This window comes from Dermacentor andersoni, chromosome 6 (genome assembly GCF_023375885.2).
Source record: "Dermacentor andersoni chromosome 6, qqDerAnde1_hic_scaffold, whole genome shotgun sequence".
In the NCBI taxonomy this organism is placed as follows: Eukaryota; Metazoa; Arthropoda; class Arachnida; order Ixodida; family Ixodidae; genus Dermacentor; species Dermacentor andersoni.
In genome coordinates, this window is record NC_092819.1 from 140665138 (window position 1) to 140693129 (window position 27992).

General features: G+C 43.5%; 2 long non-coding RNA genes across 2 annotated transcripts; one reads left to right on the top strand and one right to left on the bottom strand.

Moving 5' to 3' along the window:
* Window positions 1-1265: 1265 nt before the first annotated feature.
* On the bottom strand, window positions 1266-27983 carry LOC129384672 (uncharacterized). Its single transcript, XR_011895291.1, has 4 exons — window positions 27891-27983; window positions 3901-4026; window positions 2732-2794; window positions 1266-1432 (listed from the first exon to the last, which is right to left on the bottom strand). It is a non-coding gene; the product is annotated as an uncharacterized lncRNA (long non-coding RNA).
* Window positions 7630-11052, top strand: LOC129384673 (uncharacterized). Its single transcript, XR_008612347.2, has 2 exons — window positions 7630-7877; window positions 10881-11052. It is a non-coding gene; the product is annotated as an uncharacterized lncRNA (long non-coding RNA).
* Window positions 27984-27992: the final 9 nt, after the last annotated feature.

A 27992-nucleotide genomic window follows, 5' to 3' on the forward strand; every position in this document is an offset into this window, starting at 1 on the left:
CATAATACGCAAAGAAGGCATGGGATAAGTAAGATTTGTTTATTTTAGTGAGGAATAAAAATATCACCATGAAAAATATTTGATTCCTGAATAGAAAGCGGTGTGCGCTAAGATCAGAGGAGAATTCGGCAAATCGTATTAAGTATTATCATGTTATTAAACCCTAAAACACATACAGACACGATTTCTCTAACTGCGTGACATGCTCAAGGGACCTCGAGTTTTCTGACATAAATTAGCAAAGTCGTAGAAGTCCGCCTGCAATGCTATAAAGAAACGCGCAAGCAATGGTCTGACTTAATTTCTTTCTGACAGCACTGCATCCAAAACATCTAACGACGAACCCACGATCGCAGGCATTCTACTTTGGATCCGAAATTAACTCTTCGAAAAATCTGATTCGTGCATCACGTTCCACTTCCGGACAATCGTCCATCGGCACGGAGAGATCTTTCAGCCGCTATTTTTCATTGCACCGCCTTCTCGATTGGCCCATGCTTCCTGTCTATATCCGAAAAGTTCCTCGAGCCCACCTGTAGTTTTGTCGTATTCAAATGAAATTGAAAACGAAATGAATGTTGAAGAAAATACAAGTCGCCCCTCCAAGAAGCCGACGCTGCACAATCAGCAAAATGCGCGTAATAATATTTCATCCGATTAACGGCGGCGAATGTGCGACCTTACACTTGGTTTCGTATTTTTGTATGTCTACACAATTCACAATCTTGCGACAGCCAGCCTAGTCCCTGCTTTGCCAGGCAGACAGGTTCGATATGTCCAACCTTAGGCGTCACGCAGATTTTAAACGTGGGATCTCCAAATTTTCGCATAAATTTTCGAATCTAAACATCAAGACTGAAAGTCGAAAAACTCGCTCTCTCATGAGCGAGAAGAATAAGGCGGATCAAGGGAATTACTATAAGAAAATTGGTAAACGCATTCCAAACCATAGCTGCAATCAATGTCATCAATGACGTCATGATGTTTACGTTGACATATCTTGCATAATGAATTAAATGCGGAACATTTAAATAAAGAGAAATTCAACCGAGCCAAACGGACTTATCTCCCTCTGGTCGCCTCATTTCGCAAAGAAAGGACGCTGGGTCTCCACTTCACAACATCCGTTTCCATGAACATGGACGACAGCGTGGCGATAGCGACGTCGTTAATTGTACAGAACAACTCGTGTCTTTCGTTTAGTCATATCTAACAAGCTGTGCATATTATAAAAGAAATGAATGTTTACACAACAATATCTTGAAGAGGCATTTTATTCCAGGCGTAGAGGTCATGTAGGGCATGAGAGGGGTGGAATATTTTGATTCAGGATGCGATATTATTCACTTCTTACCCGTCATATCCGGAGCTTTGATTCCTCCAATAGAGCCGGCGAGGCAAGAAGCTTCATTCGGAACCATGACGATCAAAGCTGAAACGTAGAATAAAGCCATTTGAAATCTAATAACGGCATTTTTACCGAAAACCGCTCTGAAAGATCAGGTGTAATTTCTTCCAAATGATCATCAGCTGCATTTATATTTCCGAAGGAAGAGTTTTAACACAAACGTTCGCTTGTCAGAGGAAGCATTACGCACGACTCTACATCCATATCATCAGGGTCACAACTGAGGCATAATTTTTACGTTCAAGGCAAGGACACCGCCTCTCTGAGAGACACCAAATAAATTTTCGCCGTTCAGAAGGGCCACTGGGTGTTTGTCTAGCTCACAGTGTGCGACGAGACAAAGAGTGCTTGCAATGCCGTAGGCGCTCATTTGGCGCACATTTCTCGTATTTCGCGTTTACTTACACTTTATTTCACAGAATGCATATTTTAAGGCATGTCCAGTAAATTCGACCATGAAGTGTGGTCGGATGCAAAAGGCTTGAGTGCTTTAAGCTATTAATGGTTGTGTCTACTCCAGTATAAATTGATTCCATGCATACAGGAGCGCAAAATTCTTTTATACGCCATGTATTGCTTAGTATAATGGCCGATTGAAGAGTCAAACTCAACGTGAAGAATATTAGCCTAAACTGTGCCGCAACTGTGAGGTTTATATTTGTACGTTGCTTACACTCTAAGTTAAGTGGTTGAGGTTTAGGTAATATACTTATTAGAAATGTACGCCGTAATTTGGGTATAATTCTTTTATTTGCAAAGACTTATCAGTGATCCCCCAATAACGTTGCACTAAATATAACTCAACAAGATGCGTCACCGCTGGAAAAATTCTTGGAATATGTCACAAGGAAATTACAGGAAAAGCGAGAATTTGATCATAGTACATGATTGCTCACTTCGCAATAACGTTCATAAGGATGCATTACTGTTTTTAACTGTACGTTGTTTTCGCATTAGAAGTTTTACTTCAAAAACAGCGCCTCTGCAAGCGCCCAGGAAAGCATTTGATTTTCATCGCATAGGAGATTGTAAGCAAGCTTCTTATTTTTCGTATAGTCCTAGAGGTTCATTGAAATGGGAGTGTGCACGTTGTTGGAATATTCTCTGAGTTACATCGGGGCATAATGTCTGAGCGGGAAATGTTAATCCTTTTTTTCTTTAAGTGGCTCAATGATGAGCATCAACACGTTCAAAAATTTTTACTCGTCCTTCATCTATCTAAACTCACAGGAAAATGTTGCGGGTTCGCAACTGTAGTGCACGATTTTCTTCCACCATATGGTGAAGAATAAGCAAAATATGAATGCAATAGGCAATCTTTACCAATTACGATTGCAGCAACCACCAGAAGGTCCACTCCAAACAGACGGTTCATGTTGCTTTGGACTGCAGAAAAATATGTGGTGTAACAATAGGAGTTATTTTTTTTTCATACGAAAGTAGTCCAGCGCTACTTTTTCAGACGAAGACACAAGAAGACTTGTCGGAACGGCCACTGACGGGATGCACCCGTCAAGTCGAGCCTTTTTGTGTCCTCGTCTAAAGAGTTGCGCTGGACTACTATCGTATGAAAGAAAAATTATGCATCTGCAGCTAGCCGTGCAACGTGATTTGTTAAGTGAAGCATGTGAGTTGAACAGCTAAACTGCACTGGCTTCCATTTTATAAAACTTCTACGCTGTACGCTGATAGCAATATCGTGTTTGGAATAATGGAGTTCCGTAAAAAACCTAAAATATGGTTATATCTATATTTTTTTACATACAGACCAACCCTTTTCCCGTGGCAGCCAACCTTCACATGCTATAAAGCTGATAGCGGTGTTCTACAACCTCACATGCAAACATACAGTTTTACCATTTTTATTCTTTCGATTAGACGGATAGGGCCTACAGTAGTATTGCTGTTTTCAAGTCATGCTATTAATTTTTACTTTGAGTATTAAACATAATCTTTCGTATTCGCCTTTACTTGCTCCATTTCATCGCAACCACTTTCTTTATCGTATGAGACCACTTTCCCAGGTGTAGGCGTCAATATGCTTCTCTATCACAATCCCTATGATTCTTTCGAAATTCATCCAAATCTAAAAAAATAACGTTCCCAAATCGAGCGCACGTAATTTTGACCATTCAGTGTCTTTTTCTCATTTATAAAAATCTTAACAAAGTCATAGACCTTCCAGTAATACTCTGGTGAACGCAGCCATTTTGTATAAAGGCTTTGAAATTGAGTCTTACTGGTCGCAATATAAATTTACATTTCGTTAAATTTAGGCAGAACTTCTGTCAAACACAAAGTTTTGTATGCAAACTATGAACGTTTCATTTTTTGTAACGAGATGTACCATGGGACATTTTCGTCACTTTACGAGAACATCTTTAACTAAACCAGTGAACCTAGGAGCTGCACTGTGAATGAAGCTCAGGTACTATGAAGAGTCCGCGATAAAATATTGAACAAAATCTAACTAAGAAGAGTGTTATGCTCACCAGTGGGTCTGTGGAAGCCTGAGTCTGAAACGTTGCTCGGTGAATTTAAAAAGGTTGAGCTCTCCCTTATACACTGCAAAATCTACTTGGGGTTCTTGGTATTTGCAGCTATGTCGAATAAAATAACTGTAAATACAAAAATGCAATTCTGCGAGATGTTTTTGTGACGTATGTTTTACATTCCTACAGCAACAGCAGTCATTTGAAAACGTCGTACATGAAACATAAGATAGCAACAAAAGAAAGAAAGAAATCTTCCATGCGTCAGTACTGCACCTTGAAAAAACTAACAATGCCGAAGGAATAATTTCGGTTATTGCTCCTGACGTCCGGTGCCATTCCATTTTATCTAATTAGAGAGCGCGAGCGTGCATCACTGAGCCGTTGGCACATGTTTGTCTTGTATCCTTACCTTTGTCAAATGACACTGAGTGTATAGCAGCTTGAACAGAGCAACGATTCAATCACAGGATGATTACTTCCTCTCGATCAAATATATGTATTTCCTTCTGCACTGCCGGTGCCCCCGCCATTCAACCGCTTTTGAAATTATTTAATATCCTCTCTGGGCTAGCGACAACAGATGAAAGCAACACAATGCGAGAAACTATTTGTAGATAGGCATGAAATGTGCTAATCAAAGCTCGCTTGTCAGGTAGATTCATTGACAACAATTTCAGGTTTTACTGCGAACATGGAGACAACCAAACCGGCTGATGTGCAGTAGACAGCAGCGACCAAAGGAAGCCATGAAGTAGAGCCAGCATTACAGACAATGATGTTGCACTCTATTACGCTCAGCGAAGTAGGCTTTTCTTTACGGCGCATCGGTTTTGTAAAGAATGAGAAAGCATGAAATTTGTGACCGCAACGTGAAGTTCGTGATGATCACACTAAGCTGTGAACCCTTACAAAAATGACTTTAGACTGTCTATAGAAAGTCTATAGACTTTTCATAGACGACCTTTCCTTTCTATAGATTTGGACTTTTGTTGATACAAAGTCTATAGACTGTCTGTAGACGAAAGTCGAGAAAGTTTCTATTTCTTTTTGTCTATTCGCAGTCTATAGACGGTCTATAGAAAAAAGTTGATAAGGTGTTTGTTTCCTTTTTGTCTACTTCCCCTCTATAGAATACCTACAGACGAAAGTCGACACAGTCTCTATCTATTTTTTTCCATACTTTGTCTATAGACTTTCTATAGACGAAAGTCGATAGGGTTTCTATTTCTTTTTGTCTACTCGCAGTCTATAGACGGTCTATAGAAAAAAGTTGATAAGGTGTTTGTTTCCTTTTTGTCTACTTCCCCTCTAAAGAATACCTACAGACGAAAGTCGACACAGTCTCTATCTATATTTTCCATACTTTGTCTATAGACTTTCTATAGACGAAAGTCGATAGGCTTTCTATTTCTTTGTGTCTACTCGTAGTCTACAGACGGTCTATAGAAAAAAGTCGCTGAGGTGTTTGTTTCCTTTCTGTCTACTTCCCCTCTATGGACTACCTATAGACGAAAGTCGATACTGTTTCTATCCATTTTGTCCATACTTTGTCTATAGACTTTCTATAGACGAAAGTCGATAAGGTTTCTATTTCTTTTTGTCTACTCACAGTCTATAGACGGTCTATAGAAAAAAGTCGATAAGGTGTTTGTTTCTTTTGCCTACTTCCCCTCTATGGACTACCTATAGGCGAAAGTCGATACAGTTTCTATCCATTTTGTCCATACTTTGTCTATAGACTTTCTATAGACGAAAGTCGATAAGGTTTCTATTTGTTTTTGTCTACTCGCAGTCTATAGACGGTCTATAGGAAAAAGTCGATAACGTGTTTGTTTCTTTTTTGCCTACTTCCCCTCTATGGACTACCTATAGACGAAAGTGGATACAGTCTCTATCTATTTTTGTCCATACTTTGTTTATAGACTTTCTATAGACGAAAGTCGATAAGGTTTCGATTTCTTTTTGTCTACTCGCTGTCTATAGACGGTCTATAGAAAAAATCGATAAGGTGTTTGTTTCTTTTTGTCTATTTCCCCTCTATGGGCTACTTTTAGACGAAAGTCGATACAGTGTCTATCTATTTTTGTCCATATACTTTGTATATAGACTTTCTATAGACGAAAGTCGATAAGATTTCAATTTCTTTTTATCTACTTGCAGTCTATAGAAAAAATTCGATAAGGTGTTTGTTTCTTCTTTGTCTATTTCCCCTCTATATGGACTACCTGCAGACGAAAGCCGATACAGTTTCTATTTATTTTTGTCCATACTTTGTCTATAGACTCTCTATATTATGGACAATATAGTCGACAAGGTTTCTATTTCTTTTTCTCTACTCCCGGTGTATTGAATATGTATAGAAGAAAGTCGATAATTTGTAATTCCGAGTTCCCATACCCCCCGCCCTCTGCGAACGCGATGATATGGCACTGGTTCATGCACGACGGCACCGCAACTCCGGCGCGGCGGGCAAACCGTGCAGACTGCTAGTCTGCGTTCGGTGCAGCTGCCCCGAACGAGGATCGCGGCGGAGCAGGCACCGTCCGAGTCACCAAGGTCTTCCACGCACCCGAAGGCCCTAAACCTGGCTGCTTCCCGGACGTACACTTCGCGAAGACCAGGTGGTGAAGGTCAGATGGTGATGATGTGGCAAAGGTGGTGAATAAGTGGCGAAAGCCGGCAGACCAGGTGGTGAATTCACCACCTGGTCTTCCTCTGAGTTGTCGTGGTCTTGCATGTCTATAGATTAACAATAGACAAACATCGTTAATCTGGGCCCAACCCGTGTACGCTGTAACCAAGCGCAGGTACCGGTGGATAATACGTAGCTGCGTTTGATATAAGCCACTGAAGTTGTATACTGCTGAGATTGCTGTAGAGCCTATTTGTAGACATTAGTATACACATAGTGTATACCTCCGCATTTGTTGACCACATGATATCATCTACGTAGCCGCTCTCGGCAATCCCAAGACAGTCTTCACAGTTGTCGCATCACTTTTGCGGCAGTAGAATAAAGTAAGCAAAACGCCGATCCAATTGTTATAATAGATGTTATGAACGCCAGCTTCAGCTACAAGTGGATTCCAAACAGGCATCAAGCTAACAGCAAATACACTCGTAATGTTTGTAGCTGACAACGCGGACTTTGTGAATGTGCGATGAACCGATGTCGCGCATGTGGTCTTCGCGTTGTGTGTCGTCCGATTCTCGGATACATTTCACATTGTCTTCATATCTCGGCTGCGTCACTAACATCGGGCGGTTTTTTGTTGACTGATATCCTGCGCTATAAACCTATCAAAGTTTCTCATTCACTTAAAATAGGTGCCAAATTCTCTGAGCCCACCCAGTATTTCGCCGGCGGTATGCCTGCGCAGCCACGCATATGAGTACCTCAATGCTGTACTGATTGCTTTGACCTATCATCGGAACAGAAAATTAGCACTAACATACGTGCGGGCATCACATTTGGCGGTACGCTGGAAGATATGCTACAAGTACGCTGTATTACTAATCGACGCTGGCAATAATGCGTCTGAAACGTCTGAAGGGCCCTGTAACGGCTTTTACAAACAGCGCATTCATGTTAGCGTTCCAGTCTCATACGATAGCCCACAGCGTTTGTCATACAACCTACCAGCGCATTTCCTTCGTCCATGAAAAAAGATGAATACTGGTGTTAAAGATGAATAAGCCACCCGTTCCGGCGCGCATGGCGCGCAGAGAGAGAGAGAGAAAGAGACAAAAAAAAATGAAGGAGGAAAAGGCGCTCACACTCCTCCGAGCGCGCACGCCCTCGCGCGCGGAGCTCCTGCGCATGCTCGGAGCTCTTGCGCATGCGCGGCGGTGCGCCGTCTCAACGAGTGCGCCAGGCACGTAAACGGTTGTACCGGTGTGCGGTGTATGCCTGAACGTCGGTGTCTGTGTATGCGTGTCATCTTTGTGGCATCACACGTCAACTACACTGAACGGTAAGCTTTAGCAAAGACGTTTTGCGTCAATAGCTCATGATTATGTGAGCGCATCTCTTAGCGCGAAGCGGCTGCATGTAGCGCAGGCGACTCGGGTATAGTGTCGGTTTGTCGTTGACATGGTTTGATAACGCGCTCTTGTTCTCGCTTCTAGTATACGGAATGTTTTACGGCGAGCGATCGCTCGGGCTTGTTGATTTTAGCATTATAGTTTACGTGCGTAAAGAAGGACGTACACCATGTTTTAACTTGATACTGTATGTTGTGTATGTTGTGCATTGTGTATGTTGGGCAGCCAGTGCGGTAGATCTAATTTCGTGGCGCTTGATCCGGCCGCGATGAATGCTGCGCCGCATGTCTAGTGAAATTCTCGTGACAGGCTTTACGTATATATCTCGAAATTGTGTTAGCATCAAGAATGTTCAGACAGACACGTATAGTTGAATAACTGCTAACGTACTCGAATGAAAGGCCGTGTTTGCGGGGCATGCATCAGCAGTGTGTGCGCTGCCGTTTTCGCATCGTTTGGGAACTTACCGCAAGTTAATTTTGGGAAGTTACCGCAAGCAAAACACGAGACTTGAAGAAATATCAAGCAAAAATCTCTAATTCACCCAATCTATTTATATGCAACCACAAACGCTTTGGAGCATCAAACCTGCGATAAGCTCAGTCACTTGCAGCTTCGCAACTTAGCCGAAAAAATTGGAGAACACTAAATTAGTCGTTCCGGGAAGCACCTTTACACGTTTCAAACTGAAGGCATTGCGTTTGACGGTAGTTGGAAGATTTTTTTTTGTCTCTTTTTTTAAACAGTTTAGCAGCAGAAGTTGTCTTTCGAGCTATATGAAAAGCGTTAAGCGCTTTTCGATGCTTCGGCGTTATGCAGTTTACGTGCTATTAATCACTAGGCAGCTGCTGGCGCAGATTCGCATTGTGCCAGTCGTGCATGGTATGAAGCCCTTGTCGTGTGTAATAAGTGTTCCGGTTTTCATTACTGTTGCATGTAGTGCCGTCGTCTTGGACAGACTGCATACTATATGCGCTGTACAAAAGAAAAAAGAGCCAGATTATCAATTTGGTGGTCTTTTCTTAGTAGATAACGCACAGATTATTCAAATAATTCAGTGGACATTGCATTTGTTCTACCCTTATCACCACGCCTAAGAGATTGTAACATGTTTTAGTTGCTAAGTAACCTGATCAGTACGCCCCCATTCATGTGCATTCTACTGAAAGTGTGGCAAATGTATTCATCTCGAAGTATGAGAAAAGAGACATTGCAGACTGTTCTAAACGGAAATAAATTGCAAATGTTAACGTGATTGTTCAAAAGTGCAGTCAGTATGCTGAGCATGTTCGTTCGGCACGGGCATATTGCATTAACACCTGAAAAATGTGCACAGTCCAGCCGGGTGTCTTTGTTTCAACAATTATTATTATAGGAATCGTTTGGGATTCTCGCATTTATTTTATTTTTATAAGTACACTGTGTGTCACATGAACCTGTCTTGAAACGAAACGTACCGTTGCTGGCACCGGCGACCATTACGGTTGTCTAACTGCTTATCACACTGTAATATAACGAAACATCATAATGGTACTGATTAATATTGCCATGTAGTCTTTAGTCAGAGAAACAAAGTTAAACTAGAGGCATAAGTGATGAGAGCAAATTATATAAAAAACTACTATTGAACCGTAAAAATATCTCATTGTATAGTTTTCGCTCACATTGTTGCATTTGTTTTACGTGTGTCTCTGTGTCTTCCGTGCTGTACTCGTGCGGCCATCAATTAGGAACTTGCCGAAGCCCTTGTCAGCTTTATTAAACAAGGGATTCAAGTCAGTTGCATCTAATACTACATATCAAGTGACCGACGTGTTATTCGTTTTATCTAAATATTATGGACTGGCAGTACTTGGCAAGCATTAAACCACAATATTTTTTTTATTGCACTTAAGCTGCAGGCGTCATAGATTGCCAGAAAATTTTCATGAAAACAGCCAGGGAAGGCTTGGAAAAAGATCGGGAAATCTTAAAATGGCCACATAGGTATGCTGTCTTGTCATATGTCATACAACGTTACCAGAGAATCTCTGTGTTAAATATATTTTTAAAACCTTTCACTTCATAAAAATTGAGGGAAATTGGTCCTATTTATTGAAAAAAAAAAAAGAATGTCAAGCATACTGACAAGGCATTTCTTACTCAATATGTTTTTTTTGCGTTAACGTCCTGAACCTCGATAGCCTAGAAAAAAATTTCATCTTTCAAAGCACCTTAAATAATTTACTGTGATAGAATTCATTCGAACTATCTTATCAGTTCTGTTTCCTAGGAGGTGCATATCTGTCGTGCCATGACACAAAGTGCTCGTGTGGTATTTCGGGTGCTCATGTGGTATACCTAACTTGGAAACCTGTTAGCATGCCCAAGAGGCCTCATTACCTGTAAGAAATTAAGTGACCATATCAATACAATCAACCCATCTGCCTTCTGTTGAAGTTATGGCCAATGACCATTCATTTAAAAGTATGAGAAAGACATTTAAATGTGTATTAAGCAAAATAAATTACAATCTTAGGCATGATACTGTGAATATTCCAGTCACGTCTTCTGAAAATATCCCTCTGCACGGGCATACTTAACTACCAGCAAAAAATTGTACAGACAGCACAACTGGGTAACGTTTCAGCAATAAATATAGAGACCATTTGGGATAAGTACATTAATGCATCATATATGAACTTGTCATAAAAGGGAACATACTGTTGCTGGCACGAGCAGCAGTTGTGACTGTTTAATTGTTCACCATACCATGCAATAAAACATTGTATAAAGGTACTGATTTGTATTGACAAGCAGCCCTTAGTCATAGTTAAACCGCATTAAGTATTGACTTAGATGGTTTGAGCAAATATATTAAGCTGCTTAATGAACATACAAAGAATACACACTTGTTATTTTTGCCTCATATTGCTGCATCTACTTATTTGCAGCATACACCTGCAGCACCTTTGGGACTAATGACACAAAGGTCAAGGCCAGCCTGGCGACCATGCTTGCCAAGGAGTAGTGTAAATATGTAATCTGTTTCCATAATTAGCATAAGACATGAATTTAAGGAATTCATATATTATATCGAGCAATAAAAACGGTTAATGCATTGCCGGTGCATTTGTTTTATTTTTTTTGCACTGCATGATTCAACACTATATAAATTCTTTCTGTTTATGCAACATATATGAAAGTACAGCTGGTTCAGGAGCATTATTAATCTGCTAACGGTAATGCATAAGTGCAGATGAAAAGGAACAGGTGCACATGCATAAATACATTCAAAACGTTTTGCTACCGCATGTAAAGAAAAATGTAAACTAACTTGTAAAAAAGAAAACTAGTAGGTAGCCGCTATGGAGTTATGGCCTTATACACTCTTTGTAGACTTGTCTATAAAATGTCTGTGTCTATAGAGTGTCTGTAGATTAATGAAAATGCATGTTTGTTGACAAATGTCTGCAGAATGTCATAGAAGAAAGTGTATCGGATTATAAAGTTCTGTTTTTGTAGACTGAAGTCTATAGAATGTCTATAGACTATCTATATACATTTGTCTATAGACATTCCATAGACTTCAGTCTGCAAAAGTAGAAGTGTATATATAGTTCTACTTTTGTAGACTGAAGTGTATAAAATGTATACAGACAAATGACATCTATAGACATTCTATAGACTTCAGTTTACAAAAGTAGAACTGTAAGCCTATACACTTGTCCATCGACATTCTGCAGACAACTGTCTACAAACATGAATTTTAATTAATCCATAGGCACTCTATAGACTCAGACTTTTTATAGACTAGTCCATAAAAAGTGTATGGCCATAAGTCTATTGACAGTCTATAGGCTCAGACTTCTTATAGACTAGTCTATAAAATGTGTATGGCCATAAGTCTATAGATAGTCTAAAGACTCAGACTTTTTATAGACTAGTCTGTAAAAAGTATGGCCATCAGACTAGACTGTCTATATGTAGTGTATAGACAGTCTATAGACTCAGACTTTTTATAGACTAGTCTGTAAAAAGTATGGCCATAAGTCTTTAGACTGTCTATATGTAGTGTATAGACAGTCTATAGACTCAGACTTTTTATAGACTATTCTATAAAAAGTGTATGGCCATAAGTCTATAAGCGGTCTATAGGCAGTCTATAGACTCAGACTTTTTATAGACTAGTCTATAAAAAGTGTATGGCCATAAGTCTATAGACCGTCTATAGACAGTCTATAGACTCAGACTTCTTATAGACTAGTCTATAAGAAGTGTATGGCCATAAGTCTATAGACAGTCTATAGACAATCTATAGACTCAGACTTTTTATAGACTAGTCTATAAGAAGTGTATGGCCATAAGTCTATAGACAGTCTATAGACAGTGTATAGACTGTCTATAGACTCAGACTTTTTATAGACTAGTCTATAAAAAGTGTATGGCCATAAGTCCATAGACTGTCTATAGACTAGTCTAAAGAAATGTCTATAGACAGTCTATAGACTCCATAGACAAATGTCTATAGACTGTCTATGGACTTTCTATAAAAATTTTTGTAAGGGAAGAACAACGCTATTATCACGACTAACAATATGCTGGCAAATTCATCATGTCCAGGATGTTTAATGTCCTTCTTAAAGCAACTTACATAGGTCGTGATACATCGACAAGTCGATATATCATGACTTCACCTTAAATTGCGAGTGGTCTTTAGTTACTCTCATGTCGTAGGACGCTAACGAAATAATCAGTTAACATTTTGACAGATTCTAAAGCCCTTACTAATATCTCAGAAGATAAACAAGCAGGCGTTATTGTAAATCGCGACCTCTGCTGGATTCCGCATGTCTAATACATGAACAAAAAACTCGGTTTTCGTGGTCATATATTAGAATTAATAGCGGGAAAATCGTGGGGTACCGACCGTGTGCTCCATGTTGCAGCTATACATGAAACATTTTTCTCGGGCTTTTGCGATACAGTCTTCCTCTTTTGTGCAACACAGGCAGCACTACTCTCCTTGCACTGCCTAGCGTACAAGCACAAACACTTCGGACATCTCTTGGCCTCCCGAGATGTTCTTCGACAGCTGTAACTATTCGCATTGCACATGAGCACCCGATCACCACTCATATCATCAGTGAACTGCTAACAGCGCACATTAGACACCTTTCTCGGCTACCATCCCACTATTTAGCTGATTTCGCCATGCGAAGAACACAGGTCATATTATATGGCATTTTCGCAAGACATCATGAGTCGATACCATCTGCCTAGCAACATCACAATTCTACGATGGAATTCACCAGGTATCACCAACTCAAGCTTACACTCTCTAGACCTTAAATTGCTACTTCTCTTCCTACAATACACACGAAACCCTTTACTGCTTAGTACGGCCAGCCGGGCGTTGTCGGCTACAGCGCATCATGGCGAGGCCTGAAAACCAATCCATGTTGCCAATGGAAGTGATGCATTGTAAAAAAGGATACTTGTGTGTGCGACATTCTGCAAAAAAAAAAAAAAACCTTGGCTTAAGGCATTGCTTTGCTGCATTTCACAGTCACCAGCCGACAGAACCCGCCTTCAAATGTGTGGCGTTTGAGGGACGAGGAGAGAGATGAGGAGGCAAATACGTACCCCACGTTGTCCTACCGCCAACCTAAAGACTGGGGCGGTAAAGCTCCCCAGTAGATGTGGCACTGATTCATTTGTTAGACAAGAGCAACAGCATTCGGCACCGTACAATGCCATTTGTTAAATTCAGTGCTAACTAATGCGATTCCCTTCACATGACATGTTCTTGAATCTCACACGCATGGCTTAGATTGGACTTTTCGCTGATTGGTGCAGATGATTAAATAGTTTTGTTCGATTTTAGCTGCAGCTGCCCTTGCCTCAATAAAAGCTGCCAAGGTTCCTGACTTGCCAAGTGCCACGAAGCTGTCTCTGTGGAAATGTAGCAATGTCGCTTAAACTCATTATCAAGGGAACAATTTCAGAATAGATTAATCTATAAAATAGGATATAGAAGTTACTAAATGTACTGTGTGAATATTTGAGCCTAAATTATGCCTGGTTTTTAGTTGCTGTCACGTTGCAGGACGCTTCCAAAATACTCAATTTACATTTTGACAGAATTTAAAACCCTTATTATCTGTCTCAGAAAAAAAGAAGCAGCATTTGACGACGGTTGTGGAACATGAGAGATAATATATGTTTATAGAAACACTTGCAGAGAACTTGCCGTGGGCCCCAACCAAACGTTTCAAATAAAATATATATTGAACACTGTGCAAGATACATTAATAATGTTACGGGGTTCGGTCGCCAGGGCTCTCATGACCGGGCAACGTATGTAATAACACGGCGTCCTGCGACGTGTTTTTAGTATCTTTTTCAACACTTTCACTAACGTGAGCCGGGGCAACCTGTATCCAGAGAATAGCTTGTGCCATTCCTGGAGGATTCGGGGAAACTTCCAACAACGATGATAGGATTCCGTCCACACCTCTCAACTCAAGACATCCTACTTCAGCTGAAAGAGGAGGTGATTGTACCAGCGACACGCAACTCCCCCACGGCTATCCTCGCCTTAGATCTTAAAGGGGCGTTCGATAACGTCAAGCACACAGCAATCTTACAGAGGCTAAACGCGCTGGGGTGTGGGGCCAGGACGTACTCCTATATCAGAGATTTCCTCTCAGATAGAAAAGCCATCCTAAAGGTCGGGGACAAAGCCACAAACCCCTTCCTACTGGGCGGGCGCGGCACACCACAGGGCGCAGTGTTATCCCCTCTCCTTTTCAATATCGCCCTAATAGGCCTACCGCCGCTCCTCGATAACATCCCAGGGATCCGGCATGGCCTATATGCCGACGACATTACCATCTGGTCGTCCACAGGGTCCATAGGGGAAATGGAGAACCGCTTGCAGGAAGCTGCAGACGTGGTGAGCGACTATGCTAAGTCATGCGGGCTCAGCTGCGCCCCCCAAAAGTCGGAGCTACTCCTGGTCTCACCTCGAAAGAAGCACACATCCGACTCGCCCACTATCAACATACAACTGGAGGGACACACCATCGTTCCGTCTCAGAGCGTAAAGATATTGGGAATGGTTTTCCAGTCGGATCGCACCAATACAATATTAATTCAAAAGCTTAAGAATACAACAGCCCAAGTTACGCACATGATCCGGCGAATAACAACCAAGACAAGAGGCATGGGGGAGGCGGACACGCTTCGGCTTGTCCAAGCCTTCGTCGTGTCTCGAATAACTTACGCTATTCCATACGCACTACTCAACGAGACGGAACTGAAGAAAATCAACACAATGATCCGAAAGGCATATAAGCAGGCGATGGGCCTGCCAACCAGTACTTCCACAGAACGCCTACTACGACTAGGTGTGCACAACACGGCCGAGGAGCTGATCGAGGCACATTTATCCAGTCAACGAACAAGGCTGGCGGTTACGGAAGCAGGGAGGTCCATTCTCTTACGCCTGGGGCTCTCTGCCCCTCTGAGCCATCCGCCGCCTGAGACTGTGAGCTTACCCCATGCCATCCGGAGAAACATCACCGTACGTCCTCTACCTCGCAATATGCACCCAGTGCACCACGCAGAGCGAAGGGAGGCCCGCGCCGTGGCCATACACAAGCGATACGGGACTTTACCCTCTACAGCCTACACGGACGCGGCTTCTTACTCCAGACACGCAGCCACAACAGCCACCGTAGTCGTCAACACAGAACATCGGAGCAGCATTTCACTCACACGAAACAATCCCCTCCAAGCCGAGGAAGCGGCCATAGCCCTCGCGCTCTCCCAAACAGAGGTTGAAGTCATAGTGACCGACTCCCAACAGGCGTGCCGCAACTTTGCTAGCGGCAGAATTCATACCACTACGCTCCGGATCATCAATCAAAAGCCGCCAACGAGATCAGTCATGATCATCTGGGCGCCAGCTCATCAAGGCATTCCTGGCAACGAGGTCGCCAACCACGTGGCTCGAGATCTGACCCACCGAGCCGACGCCGAGGAATCTGAACCCGAGCGCATGCACCCTCTAGTCTCTTACCAAGACATCACACAACACTACAAGCTCACCCGCAGAACATACGCACCCCCACACAAGTCACTACCTAGAGAGCAGGAGCGATGCCTCCGAGCTCTACAGGTTAATACATTCCCCCACCCAACCAGAAATCACCTCATAGACCCTACAAAATTCTCTCCGCAATGCCGCTTCTGCGCAGAGCCCGGGTCCCTCAGGCACATAGTAGGGGGTTGCAGAGCGGCTCCATTAAATCCTCCGGACCCTTGCCCCACTAACGAGCTTTGGGAGAGAGCCTTGGCCAGCTCCGACCTCGAGGATCAGCAACGGCTGATTGCGAGGGCCCAGGACGCGGCCCGAGCTCAAGGCATCCTGGAATGAGGACGCCTCTCCAAAGCTTCATTCACCGAATAAAAAAGTTTATTCTCTCTTGTGCTGTTTCCTAAAGGTCCGCTTAGCCTTAAGGGCAACTCTGGTACCACTGATGCCAAAAATAAAACAAAGGATTGCGGATGATTGCGCCATAGAAAAATAAAGCTGTGCTGTACAATAACCAGAGGTTCACAACACGATGTACTTATAGCATGAAAATTGTACGAGGTCCTCAGTCGCGGAATGCAGTTGTAATTGCGTATCAAGGTGCCGACGTATTTTTACAAGCGGTTTGTGTCTAAAGCACTGGAAGACCCAAACGAAATTTTCTGATTTCTCTTCCGTAACAGCGTAATGGCGTAATAATTTCGTAATACCGTGTGTTACAGCATCAAGGTGCATCAACCGCAATCATACACACTCTTCTCCTGAAATTGATGCCTGGTTTAAAAATGGGCTTCTACAAAGTTGGATGACAATGCAGTCTTTTAAGAAAATTTCTAATCGCGCAGCGAATGGGGTGTTTTACAGACAGACGAGTTCATATTCGAGGCAGAGGCTCTTTTCCATTAAGAACATGAGGTTTAGAATAGTAATTAAAAACAATGTACTAATTACCTTTTTACTGGTGCACTATGGGCATTTGGTAAAGTGGCGAAAGTACCTAATTCGACATATTTAACGTCGAGGCAATATCAAATCCCAGCACCTCGTGACGACAAGCGCGAGGGAGTTTGAAACTGAAGGTGTCGACCAGTCGCGGAAGTTGCTGCTACGTCACATGTTACCTCGCAAGGATGCGCGCTTTTCTGTCGTGCATAGCCAGAAAGTTACCTTCCAAGTTATTTTTCCACGTTAGTTTGTTCTTGAGGTGGTTGTTCTTGGTTATTAAGGCGCATATATATATGTATATGTAGAAGGAAGGAGAAAGGGTACGTTGATTAAGCACAGTATATTGCGCTGACGGTTCCGCTGATGGACCAGCCTTTGTCAAAATCTTTCACAAAGCCTGTGCTTATTCAAAGTAGCTCGTACTCTACTTTTCGACATTTTACTGCCGCGGCCCGCGTGATTTGCTCAAGCCACACACACACACACACACACACACACACACACACACATATATATATATATATATATATATATATATATATATATATATATATATATATATATATATATATATATATATATATATATATAAAATATAACTGCGTGCACACTTTTTCGACGCGGTGCGAGCAGAGCCGGCATTTCGTAACATTTAATGCCTATTCCATTGATTTTGTTGTTTCATGCGTGGTGAGAGTGGCGCTTCCCCAGCATTATCAAGGGTTTTTGTGATCAATGTGATCATTCGGCTTTGAGAGACGGATAGTCAGGGTGTCATAAATATGGGAGGGAGGCATAGCTGCGTAGCCCGGAAACCTACTGTTGGTGCTCCTTGCGTACCAATATCCAGCTGAAGCGCTATCTGTTCCGGTTTGCGACAGGCAAAGCAGTTGCTAGCAATCACCTTGTTTTAGGGCGCTGCCTTATGATGGCGGTGGAGGCGGAGTCACGTGGTATTTTTTTATATATCGTGGGGTTCCTTTACGAGTCGTCGAAAATTGTGCGCATTGAGTACGCCGTAAAAACAGCGCCTTTAGAAGTTGTTTCTGTGGGGTGCGCTCATGCCCCACCATGGTTTGTGTGCCATCAGTATGTATAATGTGTTCCATTTATCAGTTTTGTATTGTTTGCATTTGGTTTTGTATCAGTTTCGCGGTATTGAATAAAAGCACTGTTACCTTGTCACGGCTAACCGTGACTAGGTTACTGTTACTAGGTTACTAGGCACCGTTACCTAGTCACGTGTTGCCACGGTGGCATCCCACAGCGCGGGGTATTAAGCAAAATTATCTTTAGCTTAACTGTGGTTGGCCCTACTGAAATATTACGCAAGACAATTCACCTATCCATGGAAGCTGATGATATTTGTCTTTCGTCTTCTGCGGTGACTCGTCTTCAAGTGCGCGCAAGAACTCAGTGGGTAGCCACCTGAACTCGATTGCATCGGCGCAATAGGCCGGCCTTCGTGTTTATTCTACTTTCTGCTAAACTTTTCTCTACTCCTTCGGAATGCGCGTCAGCACGTACCGGGCCGCTCTCACGTCCGCACAGAAAATCCGAGCCTCCCTGCTGCGCCATGGGCCCGATTGAGAGCCCATAGCTGTGCTTCAGGATCGGGGCTGCTTAGGGCAGCCTCCGATTTGGACGACGTTACGCGATCATCGTGTCACGTCGCGCGTTCATCGCCTTTACGTACAAAACCAGTGGCACAGTAACCTGTTCCCTCAATGGCCAGGGTATCAAATGCCAGAAGTCTCACTGCTTCTTATGTGTGCTCATCGACAGCGGCCTTTCCAGGAGGCCCCGCTGCATGTACCTGAAGTGGATTGTATATATAGTAAGGTTCTAGTGAAGAAAAACCTGGCGCACCTCGGCACGTCTATGCTGCAGCTTTAAGGAGAGCTGTTTCTGGACTGCTTACAGTACAGCTTCCCGATTTTGGCGAACATATCTCAAAGTAACATTCGTACTCTCGACAGTTTGCAAGGCCAGGCTTTACGTATACTTCTTGGAATGCCATGATGCGCCTAGACTCACGTAACGATCATGATTGCTAGAGACTACTTGGTTCCAACATATATAACGATTGACAGTCTCTAAGACTGTCAATTCAACACACATTCAACATGTGTGTTGCCTACCGGGCCACTATATGACTGCATTGGCAGCACAAGTACCTGAAGCCTCATTTTCCAAGCTTCTTCCGACACATCAAGGCTACCTTCCGACGGGCATTTCACCAACAGTAAGACCACTATAACCCATCTGGTGCCTACGACAGCCACAAGTACGCCTCACGATTCCGGGAATTACTAAGAATACCTGTAATTCAACAGTGGCTATACTAGAGTTGACATTGTCATTACTGAACAAGACATATGAACAAAGCACGCGCATTTACACTGAAGGAACTGTCTCAGCCACCAGCTCCATAAGCGCTGTTCTTATCCCTGCCTTACAAGTTAGAATTGCGTTCAAACTGTCCCATATAAAGACCTCGACGGCAACAGAACTTGCCGCTCTACGTGCCGCTGGTACAATCGCACAATCCAAACCTCGAAAGTGGGTCGTTTTTACATCGAAGCTGTAGACCTGTACCGTCCAAGGAAATTTCCGTGTCGTTGTGGTAAGCAAAAAACTCCCCATGCATGGGCCAATACCGAAGATAGTGCTATGCCGAGCCGACCCGGGGCGGAGGTGAAGCAGGCATTAAGCACTCCCCATACGTGGTCCTATTCCGAAGACGGTACAATGCCGGGCTGACCCGGGCCGGAGGTTAAGCAGGCGTGAAGCACTCCCCGTACGTGGCCCGATCCCGAAGATAATGCAATACCGGCCCGTGCCGCAGCGGAGGTGAAGCAGGCGTTCAGCATTCCCCATACGTCGGCCGATCCCGAAGATAGTACAATGCTGAGCCGACCCGCAGCGGAGGTGAAGCAGGTGTTAAGCACTCCCCATGCTTGGGTCGATCCCGAAGATAGTGAAATCCCAGCCCGACCCTGGGTGGAGGTGAAGCAGGCCTTCAGCACTCCCCATACGTCGGCCGATCCCGAAGATAGTGCAATACCGGGCTGAACCGCGGCGGAGATGCAGTTGACCATTAAGGGGCCGACATACACAGCTTCGCTGGTCATCCTTCTTCACAGAGTTGAAGGGCGATGATTTTTTATGCGACTCCAAGGCAGCCCTTCAGAGTCTGCAGTCAGTCTTACGACGCAAAACCCACGAACAACCGGTTTTGGAAATCAGAGAGGTTCTCCATCAAGCCCTTAGAAGCGCACATGACATTATCTTCCAATGGCTTCCGGGGCACTGTGGCATGGTCGGAAATGACCTTGCTGATAATGCCCCGCTTTCAGGCCACAAAATAACCGAGACAATTCCTATACCATCAAGGGAAGACCCTGCAACGTGTCTTCGTTTACTTGCTCAAACCAAGACTGAAATTTTTCTCCAACTGCCGCCTCCACCGGCCGTATCCTACACTGAAGCTGCAGATTCCATCGAACGTCTCCCGCCGTGATGCAACATTACTGTGCCGCCTCTGGTTAAAGGTGACTTTTACGAAAGCTTACTTGTTCCTTATCGGAATGTCCGACACACCGATTTGTGACTCGCGCAAATGTGAAGCGACGATCGAGCACGTGTTGTGTTTTTGTAATCACTATGAGATCGAACTCGACGTTCTCCGGAGAGTTAAACCAATTAGATAGCAGACCATTTTCTGTGAATGAAATTCTCGGACCGTGGCCTCACCCGTCGCAGGCTTGCAAAGCGACGCGGGCACTGTTTTCTTTTCCATAAAATCGGCTGTCCTTAATGACTGATTAGAGGCTACAGTTATGGACAACCCCACGTAGTCACACTGATAGTACCTTATTTCCCTCCTTGTCCTTTCTTTTCTTGCCTTAAACACCTTCCCCTGTGTAGGGTAGCAAACCGGAAATTCGTCTGGTTGACCTTCCTACCGGCCCTTCCTTCTTTTCCTCTTGTTGTGCGACTTCAAGTCACAAATACATTGTCCTATTTCAGCTGCCCGGAATTTTACAAAAAGGTGAATTTTATGAGGATATTTCCCGATATTCTTTCAGGTTACGCGTCTTTGTGAATACTAGGAACTCGGAATCGGGCAAGATATGGCAGATAATAATTAAGGATATCTTAAACAACTGCTTAATTGGCAAATATAGATGTAACACTGCATTGCGGGAACGGGCGGCTCAAAGCGGTGTTAAGTCAACAAAAACTTCTCTATACAAAGTAGTATTGGGTGCTAGAGCCTGCAGTACATTGCAGCACTGGGGAGCCTGCAGAAGACCTATGGGCCTCGGGTGCCAGACGAACTAGGTACGGCGCTGGGTACCGCTAATGCCAAAATAAATTGAAGGATTGCCTACCAGTGGGTAATAGAAGAAAATGTTCTGTTTTTCCATCACCAGAGGTTGGAAGCGCGATGTACTTGTTCTAGCCTGAAAGATGTAAGAGGTCCTCTCTAGAGGAATGCAGATTTATTGATTGAGTACGGAGCTGTCGGCGTATTTTTTCAGTGCTTTGTGCCTAGAGCGCTGCAATTGCCAAATGAAATTTTCAAATATCCCTTGAAGTTCGTAATAACCTGTGTCATAAACAGCATGGCAGTTCATCTAATCCGTCATACATCCTGTTCTCCTGAAACTGATGGCTGGTTTAATTACGTGCTTCCGCAATGTTATTTTCCATTATTCATTTACTGTCCTTGTACCTTATGAATGGCGAAGCTCGGATACAGAACTCTCATTTCCAGTATACAGGGGACTTTTATGACAATAGAGTCAATAAAAGTTGTAATGGCGGAGCGAATGTGTTGTTTTTAGAGACGTGTTACTATTCCACGTGGACGTACTTTGGCGCTAATAACTTGACCTTTAGAATTGTAATTAAAAATCATGTATTAATAAACCCTTTTAAGTACATTAAGGGCATGTGAAAAAATGACGAAATTTAGGGCAGCCATATTTTAATGCACCCTTCTTTCTTCAATATCTTGGAAGGCGTACCTAATTCAAGATATTTATCATCGAAGGTCATTCAATTATGTGAATTGCACATAATAGTATAACTACAGCGGACAAAACTAATATGTTAGACATGAATCTCAAAAAAAAAAAATTGTATTATGAAAATACGGTTTTTCAGAACCCTTGTACACAACGTAACCAATTCACTTATGATACAAATTGACATATCAAATTTGTCTGCTTTGAATGGTGTAATGGATGCCGTTTACAGAACCGCGATATCTGTTCTTGATGCAGAGCTATTAATATTTAAACTTCGTGCTTCTATTTTTTTGGTACTTTCGAATTTTTCAAAATATTCTTAAAAAAGTTCAGGCCCTAAATAGAAATTCCGCTTCCAACAGACACTAGAATTTGAAGTACTCTCTCAAATGCAACGAATTTCAATAAATCGATTCAGGAGTTATCTCAGAAAACCGTTTCTGCCTTTTACATGTATCTGAATAGGCCGCGTCGGAGTTGGGCCCGAGCTAAAGCTTCCTCTTAAACAATTTGCCTAGGGATCAAATACACGAATAATAACTGCATTGCCATTGCCAAAGATGCTGCAAACGAATTGTTGAACGCTACGCACTGTCAATACAAGTAAAATGTGTATTTTTTCATAAAAGAATATACTCGTACGTGCCAAGAATTGTGCCCAATATAACTGACGTCAATGCTTCTATGTAACTTGTCTATTTCATAAGTAAAGTAAATATCACACGAACTTTAGAACTACATCAGTTCGAAGCCAGCAATGCAGTGCATGCTGCTGATATGAAAAATGTAAAGGCCATGAAATGAACAAGTTGAGGACAATTATGTTAATGACACTTTGCCATTCAAGATCCTTGTTTACATTCTTGTACATATGCAACGGCCAGTGAAAAATCTCAATGACGCTGCCATTTGTTCCAATGTATTACGCAGCAGCAGCTGTTGCCGGTTGTGTATCGTGAGTAATTGCACCGAAATTATAGTCGCAACAGAGGCCACGTATAAAAAGCAGGAGTTCTGCAGAATCTACGAGAGCGAGTCAAATGAAAGTGAACCAATGCGAATATATAATAAACGGGGTACTTTAATTAAAAAGAGCCCCCATGAGCATGTAGACATTTGTCCCATTGACTAAAGAGTCGCGCAATTCCCGTCTCATAAAGCTCCTTGGGTTGCTGCTTCAAAACGTCGGCAACTGACTTTCACGACATCGTCCGAGACGAAGCTGGTTCAATTAAGCTGTTTTTTCGGTTGCCCCAAAATGTGGAAGTCCCAAGGCGACAGGTCTAAGCTGTATGGCGGATGTTGCAGCGTTTTCCGCTTGAACTTTGATAGATTTGTATTAACCACATCAGCAACGCGGGAACGGGCATTGTCGTGGAACAAGATGACCCCATTCGTCAATTTTCCACGTAGTTTGTTCTTGATTGCGACACGCAGCCGATCCGGCATTTCACAATATCGGAAACAATGGATAGTCTCTCAAGATTTACCAAATTCTATCAGTAATAGCCCCTGACGATCAAAAAATAAAAGTCAACAACACCTTTCTGGCGAAAATGACGGCCTTTGCTTTCTTTGGGGAAGATGAATTTGAATGTTTCCATTGTAAGCTTTGCCGTAGTGTTTCAGGGTCTCAGTCGTGGCATGATGGTTCGCCTCCGATCACAATTGCAGACAAGAAATCGTCACCTGTATTGGGATATTGGATCAGATGATAAAGTCAGCGCTGATCTTCTCCGTATTCTGGTAGTAGTTCAAAATCTTCCGCATCCATTGCGCACACAAGAGCCGATAACCGAGATGTTCATGAATTATGGCGTGAACCAAACCGTGGCTGATGTTCACACGCTCTGCCAGTTCATCGATGCTTTGGCCCGGTCTGGGATCGTCATTGCAAATGTCACGTCCTTCTTTGAACCGCTTGTTCCAACGCTTTACAGTGGCCAATGAAATGAAATGTTCCATGTACACGGCAGCCATACGGCGACTAATTTCTTTTTGGGAAACACCTTCAGCTGTCAAAAAGCTGACGGCACCACGCTGCTCAACGTCTGGAGAGTCCATTACGGCACGCAACCATGTTCAACCCAGTGTATGAGAGCATTAAAGAACATTTATCCTCACACCTGCGTGTCACTTTGTAAATGAGAGATGCCTGTGTGCTACGCGCAGGCCTTGCAGATAATGAACAGAACCATAATTGCGCGGGGTGGGTAGGCTCACTTCCATTTGACTCGCCCTCGTACATTAGAAATGCGAAGATGCAATGGAATATACAAATGCGAAGATACAGCTTGATAAAGGGCAAAAAAGTGCCACTAGAAACGAAGTTCACTGCACGTATGCACAAAACCTCGCAACAACATATTTAAACATATGTATAAGTAAGTCTCCAATAAATCTACGTATCTAAGAAAAAGTCACGGTATATAATGCGTCAAACAAGGCAAATAAACATGTTGCACAATCACAGATTCACAGAATCCTAGATCCTGTCCCCATTCCATCCCCTCGCCCCGATGTATCGCACGCGACGGAAGGCGGCGCGCTTGCTCCTCACTTTTCTCTCTTGCGCACACAAGACTGAGCCACTAACGTCGGCTCACCCATTCCCCCTCGACCCTATACACGCTTTTACTCGCACATACAGCATGCGGCGCGGGGTCAAAATATTATCGCACTTGGACTTTATACGGAATATGAGGGTGACGGCGACGGCAGGAATGCGCCTAGAGTGTCCATATAATTGCTATCGCAATTATATAATGAGTATCTGGCAGCTGAAGCGTCCCACGGCTCATTACTTTCCGCAATAGAAGTAACAAAATAGCACTTTCACCATGCGACAATTCGCTGCACCACAACAACGCTTCTTTTTTTCTTTTGTGGGGCCGGGGCACCGTAATTAAAAAAAAACGCGAAGTATGTTGGTCACAATAGAATGCCTACTTTGGGCAACTGATATGGATAATAAAGCAATATCGAAGAAAACACGAGACGCTTGGTCCACCAAGAACCATCCGCATACTGCTCGGTACCTTACACCGGCGAGACAAGCCTTTCTGGAGAGGTTGCGCTCAAGCGAACGCGCTGCAATCCGTCGAGTCCCCACAGTGATGGCGGCTATCGACCATTGTTTCTTTTTCTCGTCTGCTAGCTAGAAAGCTTCCAAAGCTCTGCCAGGCGCAAATGCACTCGGCCAGAGAAAACCGAACGCGCACCGAAGTGCGCCGCGCGGTGGTCAGGGCAACACGAGAAAAACGCATGCGCTCTGGCTGGCTCTGGTAGCGCGCGGGTTGAAAAAAATTGAAGAGGCTCAATGTGTCCTCGCGATTAAAAGTCAAAGTAGAAAAAATAAATAAGAACGTAGTTGCCTTGGCTGGCTTTAGTGCCTTCACTGGATGCTTTGGCGCAGGTGACAAAAAATTTTTTTTTTATGTGACATGACGGCACGAATGAACCACCACAACGCTTAGTCTCATCGGGCCTCGCTGCGGGCTTCGTCAACTTGTCTAATAGCGTGTTCATTTGACTTGTCTCGTTGTATGGCCAGATGTGCGCCTTTGGAACAGTCAATGCACCTTTGGCGTCAAATATTTATGGGAGCATTAAACTTACAAATTTCCGCAATTGAAAATCTAAAGCACACGTTTGGAAATGTCAATGCACCTTTCACATCAAAAGTTTATGAGAAGTTTGTACCCATAATGTTTGGGAATGGATATCCGCGCGCTCCGTAAATTCCATGATATAGTGCAGATTCCGCGGCCTCCGCGAAATGCCGCGGCGAGCCCATTCGCCATGAAAACATCCTTGAAACATTGTGCTCAGATGGGGTGCTTGCGTTATGTGACTCCTGGTGCGTGTGCGCTGCCGCGAAATTCAGTCGGAGTTCGCAATTTTCGCGGTGAAATGGCTTTTCGAGCGTGAAAATGGTGTTCTAGACAAATTCAACGCTGTTTCCCGGCGCCGGGGGTCGCTTTTGTCGGCGGTGCATAGACAGCACGAACAAAATTTCGAGGGTGGCTGAAGCCCCATAAGCCCCCCCCCCCCCCCCCCCCCCCGCCCTGGCTACGCCCCTGCACCGGACGTCAGGAGCAATAACCGAAATTAACCCTTCGCCATTGTTAGCTTTTTCAAGGTGCAGTACTGACGCATGGATGATTTCTCTATTTCTTTTCTTGCTTTCCTATGTTTCATGTTTGACGTTTTTCATATGACTGCTGTTGCTGCAGGAATGTCAAACATACATCACAGAAACATGCCGCAAAATTGCATTTTTGTATTTTCAGTTATCTTATTCGACGCAGCTGCAAAAACGAAAAACCCCAAATAGATTTTGCAGTATATAAGGGAGAGCTCAACCTTTTTAAGTTCACCGAGCAACGTTTCAGACTCAGGCTTCCACAGACCCACTGGCGAGCATAACACTCTTTTTAGTTAAATTTTGTTCAATATTTTATCGCGGGCTCTTCATGGTACCTAAGCTTCATTCAGAGTGCAGCTCCCAGGTTTACTGGCTTAGTTAAATATGTTCTAGGAAATTGACGAAAACGTCCCATGTTACATCTCATTACAACAAATGAAACTTTAATAGTTTGCATATAAATCTTTGTGTTTGAAAGATGTTCTGCCTAAACTGAACGAAATGTAAATTTATATTGCGACCATTGAGACTCAATTTCAAAGCTTCTATACAAAATGGCTGCATTCACCAGAGTATTACTGGAAGGTCTATGAGTTTTCTAAGATTTTCGTAAAAGAGAAAAAGTCACTGAATGCTTAAAATAATGTGCGCTCAATTTGGGAACGATATTTCTTTAGATTTGGATGAATTTCGAAAGACTCATAGGGATTGTGATAGAGAATCATATTGACGCCTGCACCTGGGACAGAGGTCTCATACGATAAAGAAAAAGTGGTTGTCATGAAATAGACCTAGTAAACGAGAATACAAAATATTATGTATAATACTCAAACAAAGTGGAAATTAGTAGCATGACTTGAAAACAGCAATCCTAGTGTAGGTTCTATTCGTCTAATTTAAAGATAAAAGAGGATCAAACTGCATGTTTGCATGCGAGGTTGTAGAACACCGCTATCAGCTTTATAGCATGTGAAGTTGGGTGCCACGTGTTGCAAATGGGTCGCAAGCCTCAAGGGTAGCGTTGGCCTGGCGGCCTGGGGCACAGCTGGAAGCATCCGAAGGTCCTGGCGAAGGATGAGTCGACTGCTAACAGAACAACTTGTTTATTCTAGAATCGCAAAAGAGCGGCCGGTCAGGTCGACCGAAGTAGAGAGACGGGAGACCACGTTACTCGACGGAAGAAATCGGAGCCTCTCTCGGCGTCCGTGGGCTGCTGCTTTGATACTCTCGGAGTCGAGGGCAAGAAGGAACGGCTCGTGATAAGGCGCACGTGAAGGCGGCGCACGGACACGTTGAGACGAGAAGTGACGCATCCGCCGGGCCGGCGCCGGACAGACCTCCTCGCTTCACAGTTGGGGAGCTCCTCTGCCCGGCTGCCGCGCTTTGCCAAACGTGGGCACCAACATGTACACACACACACGAAGACACGTGGCATGGAAACATGCCTGGACGCGCTTGGGAGGAAGCGTTGCGGCAGCGCTAAATGGGCCAAAATGTCCGCCGCTTTGAACGAAGCCCCGGCGTCCGTTGCATCCGCGCTGGCTATACCGCGCGTCCGAGGCGAAACGTAACACACGGGAAAGGGGTTGGTCTGTATGTAAAAAATTATAAATATAACCATATTTCAGTTTTTTTCATGGGACTCCATTATTGCAAATACGATATTGCTGTCAGCGTATAGCGTAGAAGTTTTATAAAATGGAAGCCAGTGCAGTTTACCTGTTCAACTCACATGCTTCACTTAACAAAACACGTTGCACGGCTAGTTGCAGATGCATAATTTTTCTTTCATACGTTAGTAGTCCAGCGCTACTCCTTAGACGAGGACACAAAA